The 6,204-nt window shown below is 38.6% G+C and overlaps 1 long non-coding RNA gene across 3 annotated transcripts; it reads left to right on the top strand.

Moving 5' to 3' along the window:
* Positions 1-397: 397 nt before the first annotated feature.
* On the top strand, positions 398-5,288 carry LOC103965523. 3 transcript variants are annotated; one of them, XR_007254912.1, is made up of 5 exons: positions 407-1,128; positions 2,316-2,529; positions 2,645-2,828; positions 3,870-4,291; positions 4,811-5,288. It is a non-coding gene; the product is annotated as an uncharacterized LOC103965523 (long non-coding RNA). The 3 variants fall into 3 exon arrangements; XR_007254913.1 differs by having other exon boundaries at positions 408-1,128; positions 2,645-2,777; XR_007254911.1 differs by having other exon boundaries at positions 398-1,128; positions 2,645-4,291.
* Positions 5,289-6,204: the final 916 nt, after the last annotated feature.

Genomic DNA, 6,204 nt, shown 5'->3' with positions numbered 1-6,204 from the left:
GGTCATGTGAGATGTGGAGCCAGAGTCAAGAATCCAAGACTGTGGAATAGAGGAGGTGTTAACACACATTGCAGCAGGAATGAACTTGTTGCCATAGGATGGATTCAAATGTTGTGGACAATGCACAACTTCATGATCAAATTGCAGCTGATGAAGCAGGATGATGAAGCAGCGAGGAAGAATCTGAGGGAGAATTAGAGGTCGCCGTGATTGGCGAATTAGTGTTTGAGAGAGAAATCACAGAGGAAAGAAGCAAAGATTAGGATCGGGTAAGTCGGTAGACAAAGACGAAAGATACCATAAAAGAAATGTAATTTTCATTAACTCAAATGATAAGATTACAAGAGTATTTATATACAAGCTTTTACCTCTACACATGTGTGGACTTCACACTCTTAACAAATTATAACAGCCAAAAGAGAAGGGACAACAAACTATAACAATCAAAACAGAAAGGACAAATATATCTCAACAATTCAACAAAGTAAGTTTTATCTTTTTCTACTAAATGAGTTTTATTAGATGCTGTATTCGCACCCTTCATTGCTAAGGTCCGCCGTGAATTTGCTTTACTTCGCCGTGAATTGGCTCTCAGCGCTATGGGAGACTCCACTTCAACCCCTATGTTCGCTATCAGCGACGGGGGAGTTTCTGATCCGGCCCCGATGATTTCCGATGACGCTGCATCAATCGATCCCGGTCACAAAACAATTCCAAGAGTCGGACAACCCAACAGAGACGACAGCCCATCGCGAATCTCCTCGGTAACACCCATCGGTTCCGTTCCGCCGTTGCTCTCGCCATCGCCGTTATTGCGAGCAATAGCAAATTCTCCTATCAAGCCACAGTCGAACTCGAACGCTTCACTGGCAGCCCACTCCAACAATACCATTTTTGAGCAACCAGGAAGCTCCAACAAGTGTGCAGGGTCTGGGTTTTACTCCAACCCCGATGCCTGCTATCAATGCTACGGGCGACTCACTTCCAGCCCCGTTGTTGTCGGATGGCGTTGAATCGCTAGATGTTGATCACAATCCGCTTCTATGTTTTGGGATCCACGACGAGGAAGGCAGCCCACCGCGAATTCTGTGTCCGCAACGGATCGAACACCACGAAGCGTCGACATAGGTATTGACATCCTTGCTTTCCAATTTTACAAATCCGAAGGACAAATGGTATTGGATTTTGCAGTTTATTCCAGCATATTATACTGGTGTTATTGTGATCATGTATGAAGATTTCTTGACTGATAAATGTGGATGGGTTAATTGGTATGTTGTGGGAAAATTTGTGAAGAAAGATTTTTATGCATTGGAACTGTTTGAGAAAATGTCTGATAAAGGTAGTGAAGGCAAAATGGAAATATCTCACTGGAGAGACCTCTATAGTTGAGAACACTAATTATATTTGGAATCCCTCTGGTTGCACAATTATTGTTGAGCTTTTGGTAAGTAAATTTCGAGGAATCTCTGCTACTTTTCACCAATATGCTACAAGTATACCACCAATTGCCTTTGCTATTCCCTGGAAGCCAACCCCAAATTATAAATACAAATGGAATGAGCTTTCCCAATTTCAAAATGTGGAGTTCGATCATGTTGCCAAGGCAATTGAGAATGTGGGGGTCAGATGGATAGTACTACCAACTGTTTCAATCTTATTTCTCTTGGTTTATGAAAAGTCTAAGAGACAAAGTGAATGCACTATGGGCACCTATTTTGATTTAGTATGCTCTCTCGAAGGTCACCTGGAAAATTAAATTAGCAATTGGGGGTTTTAGTGTTAAATCGATTTTTAGGGTTAGGAATTAGGAGCATATATTTCAGCGTGATTCCTCCGTAAATACGAGCAGTCTATCTATGAAGCTTTAGGATTTTTTATTTATTTGATTTGTTTTGATTTGTTTGATCTGGGATTTGTATATTGGAGATGTAAATATCATGCATGTAACATATAGGTAGGTGGGTGTTTATGCTACAATTGGATTTGGAGTTTGATATAGGAGTTGAGGTATCAGTTTGTGAAACTGGGGTTACCGGGATTCGATTTCGGTGGCTCAGAGATGTAATTACTGCTTTTCTTGCTTAATGTTCGATTGTTTTCTAATACCTTGTTTCCAGGAAACTGGAAGATTAAGGTGTATTTGAGAGAGATCCTCATTGAGAATGGGCAGGATAACTGCAACGATAGTTTGCCAATAAATATTGAGTGCAACGCTGCATCTCTGGATGGTTGACATGAAACTACTGTATTAGTATAAATATGTTTTTTGGTTATCCCTTTTTCGGAATGTGAATTGTTTTGTTTCTTTTCAGGTTTGGTCGGTGGTAAGACGATTTGATCAACCGCAAAAGTATAAGCCATTTGTCAGCAGGTTTGTGGTGCAGGGAAATCTTGAGATTGAAGTTCAGAGAAGTTGATGTTAAGTCTGGGCTTCCTGCCACAACAAGTACTGAGAGATTGGAACTTCTTGACCATGACAAGCATATTCTTAGCATTAAAATAATTGGTGGGGATCACAGATTCAAGGTATGGAGATTCTTTCCCTTTATAATCCAGCACATACTATTGTCATCATTATGTCCGTCATTTATATTTTTGAACTTCTGAAGAACCCAATCTCTTGTATATGATACTGCTCTAGTCTTCCACAACGCATTAAACAATTGATGAGACAGCTTTATGGGCAAGAGAAATTGTTGACGGATATCCAACTCAGAAAGGGGAATCCACATCAGGTGAACATCAGTTGGAATACCACAGGCAAGCATTTTCATGTACAGCCCATCAAACCCTCCAAAATCTTCAAATAGCATTTCAAATTCCTGGTATGAGAATTTAAAAATTAGAAACATAATTGAAATAGCTATTTGCTGCATGCATAATCTGTTTATCTTTCTTTAGCTACATGCTTGCTTGAGAGTTATCAGAGGAGGGGTTTGGTCTCGTATTTGCAATGCGCTTATGTCGTAAGATCCACTTTTAGGATTAATAATTGGATTTAGGCAGATTTCCAATATATAAATCATGTGCCAATTGCCAACTATGACGACCTCTTATCCTTTCGAACTGTCTCTCTACCTTAGCTGGCTAGCTATGAACTTGATGATATTATCATGATGTCAATCAATTTAATCATTGAATTACTGCTTTTATTTCAAATGGTGGCTTGTTTATTTCAAATGGTAGCTACAAGCCAACCTTATCTTCCATGTACTTAAGCTTTCAATTTGCTTTGAGAACTATTAAATGTAATGAACTTTGGTATTGCCTTTGTTCCCTTAATCTGGATATTGCCCTTGTTTCTTATATCTTCTCTGCAACCTATTGGAGTCTAAGTGAGAAATGGCTCATTTCTTATGTTTTGTCACATGGCAGCTCACAACAGTGCTCTCCTAAGGTCCTCTTTTTGAGGACCTGTAAGGACCTCTTTTATATTAGTCATAGGATTAATCTAATGGTAGAAACACTATTTAGTTTATATAATCTTGTTACACTAAAACAAAATCAAAACACCAAAAAAAAAAAAAAAATAAGGTTCACGCTCAAATTTTCGACGCTGAAGGAGAGCAACGAGACCCGATTTCATAGTGCCCTCGGAAAATTAAAATTTTCTTCGAAGCTATGAAAAGCTATTTCCTTTGTGGTTGTATTGATTTCAATTTCTCCCAATTTCTCCCTCCTTGCTGTTGAAAAAAAAGTAGAATGGAAACTGTAATTTAATCGAGAGAACCATTCTTCTTTTAATTGGGTTTCATCTAATGCTCTCCTAATAGCACCATTCTTTTTTATATTCCTTTGTGGTGATGGTTCAACCTTTTCTCCGTTCTTCCTTTTTTTTTTTGCTTCACTTTTAATTTTAATTGCAGATTGTTGTATGATAGAAGAACAAGCTTCCTAAGGACAATCTCGAACTGGTAGCGATGATCTTCAAGTGTGGGAGCATAGCAATAGAGAGGGAGGGTTGGGACGACGTCCTTAACAAAAGATTTCCTCTGAGATTGAACGGGTTGCAATTTTGCTCCTCTCTCGCGAAGCAGGAATGAAGGATAAGCGTGAAGCCTTTTAGCATGTTTTGATTTTGTTTAGGTGTAATAGGTTTATATAAACTCAAAATTTTTTTTACCGTAAGATTAATCCTATGACTCATATAAAAGAGGTCCTTACAGGTCTTCAGAAAAAGGACCTTAGGAGAGCATTGTTGTGGCAGCTCATATTTAGAACAAAGAGGGTGTGCTTTACCACAAGGATATTTGTCTTGCAAAGTAATACTTTCCCATCCAAAAGTTTGGTACGTCTTGGAGTCCTCTCATGTTTTCAATTACTCTAATTTATTATTACTTGGTCTTCTCTGAGTTGTATTTCCTTCCAAATTGCTAGTGCTTTGCTTTCTCATGTTTCTTGCTTCAAACATTACTAGTGAACAACGACTGATTCCTGAACATTTCTTCAACTATCAAGGGGGGTGCTTAAGAGGGTTTGACATGTAGGTGTAGATATATGTGGTTGAGAGATATTGATGTTTAAAGCCATGCATTGCAAATGGTTTTTATGAAGGAATTTTAGGATGGTGCTACTGCATTCAAATGTAATTACTTTTCATGCCAATAACTTTTCTTACTTTTATGTGCATCGAAGGTAGAAACAATACTACTTTGGAATTAGTATTGTTTCTACCTTTTGCAATACTGCTTTATGTATATGTGAACAAATGCAAGAAAGGATATGATATTACTTTGGCTGCTAATTGATTAGTTTCAAATGCAAGAAAGAATTAGTTTCTAATGTTATATTTTTATGGTTTAAAAAGTGTACAGATGTCGCAGTTGATCACTCGTCGTCGAAGTGTGACCAATGCGCCTCCGCATTATCAGCACCTATTGCTTTAGCCGTCGTCATGGCAAGGTTGTTCGGTGTATGGGAAGGCCTGGGTTCGTGAGATGGGTGCCTCCTCTTCCAGATTGACCACAGGTGCCTCCTCTTCTAGATTGACCACAGGATAGGTTATCGCCCTGATGGAGGAAGTGGCAACCTTAAAAGGTTAGCTTGCGGCCCAAGACGAGAAGATGAGTATGAACTTACGGGCCTTACAGATGTTCGGCCTCCAAATCCCGATACTAGCACTTGATCTTGCTCCACTTTCGACCTCCCAACCACTTTGCCTAGCCGATACCCAGTAGCCTGATGTATCAAACCTAGAAGACTACTTATAGTTTTTTCTTTTATGTTCAGGCATCTTGTATGTACATTTTTATATATTTTATAATTAAATATTTTTTCTTGGTTTATTAATTATTGTTTATAATTTAATTGCAATATTTATAAAAATTAAAAAAAAATATTTTTGCTAAAACCCTGCTTTCATTGCCTTTGCACGAAGGTTGGCGCGTGTTTTTTGACTTTGCCCGATGAAGGTACATGCTTCGCGCAAACTGTTTTTTGTACTAGTGCAAATTTTTACTTGGTCCCAAAATAATTCTTACTATTGTATTAGTTTATGTTGATGATATCGTTATTATAAGGGATAATTCTCAAGTAATTGAAATGGTGAAAGACTATTTCCGTCGTCATTTTTGCATTAAGGATTTGGGACTTCTGAAATATTTCTAGGGGTATAGAGGTGGCAAGATCATAGAAAGGGATATTTGTCTCGCAACGCAAATATGCCCTCGAGGTCATTGATGATGAGGGTTTACTAGGTGCTCGACCCTCAACGTTCCCCATGGAGGAATTCCTTTCCATGACCCTACTAGATACAGTTGTTTGGTGGGATGACTTATATATCTGATAATGACCAGGCTAGACATTAATTTTGCCGTTCACATCTTGAGCCACTTTATACACGAGGCGCATCAGCCATATCTAGAGGCCGCAATAAGGGTCTTGCTTTATATTAAAGGATCACTGGGTCAAGGTTTGTTCTTTAAGGCATTTTGTGACTCAGATTGGGCAACTTGCCTTATCACCAAACGATCAGTTACAAGCTATTGTACATTTCTTGGGAATGCATTGATTTCTTGGAAAACAAAGAAACAAAGTACCGTTGCACATTCCTCCGTTGAAGTGGAGTACTGAGCCATGGCAGATGTGTGTTATGAACTCATATGGCTTTGGTACATACTCAAGGAGTTACATGTTGAACATCCGAAGGCAGCAACTTTACATTGTGACAACCAATCTACTTTACAAATTTCCAAGAATCCT

This window comes from the organism of the source record quoted next, unplaced genomic scaffold (genome assembly GCF_019419815.1).
Source record: "Pyrus x bretschneideri cultivar Hongxiangsu unplaced genomic scaffold, Pyrus_bretschneideri_v1 Contig78, whole genome shotgun sequence".
NCBI classification, from domain to species: domain Eukaryota; kingdom Viridiplantae; phylum Streptophyta; class Magnoliopsida; order Rosales; family Rosaceae; genus Pyrus; species Pyrus x bretschneideri.
The sequence above is the reverse complement of the archived record's forward strand: the minus strand, read 5'-3'. Positions and strand labels throughout refer to the sequence as shown.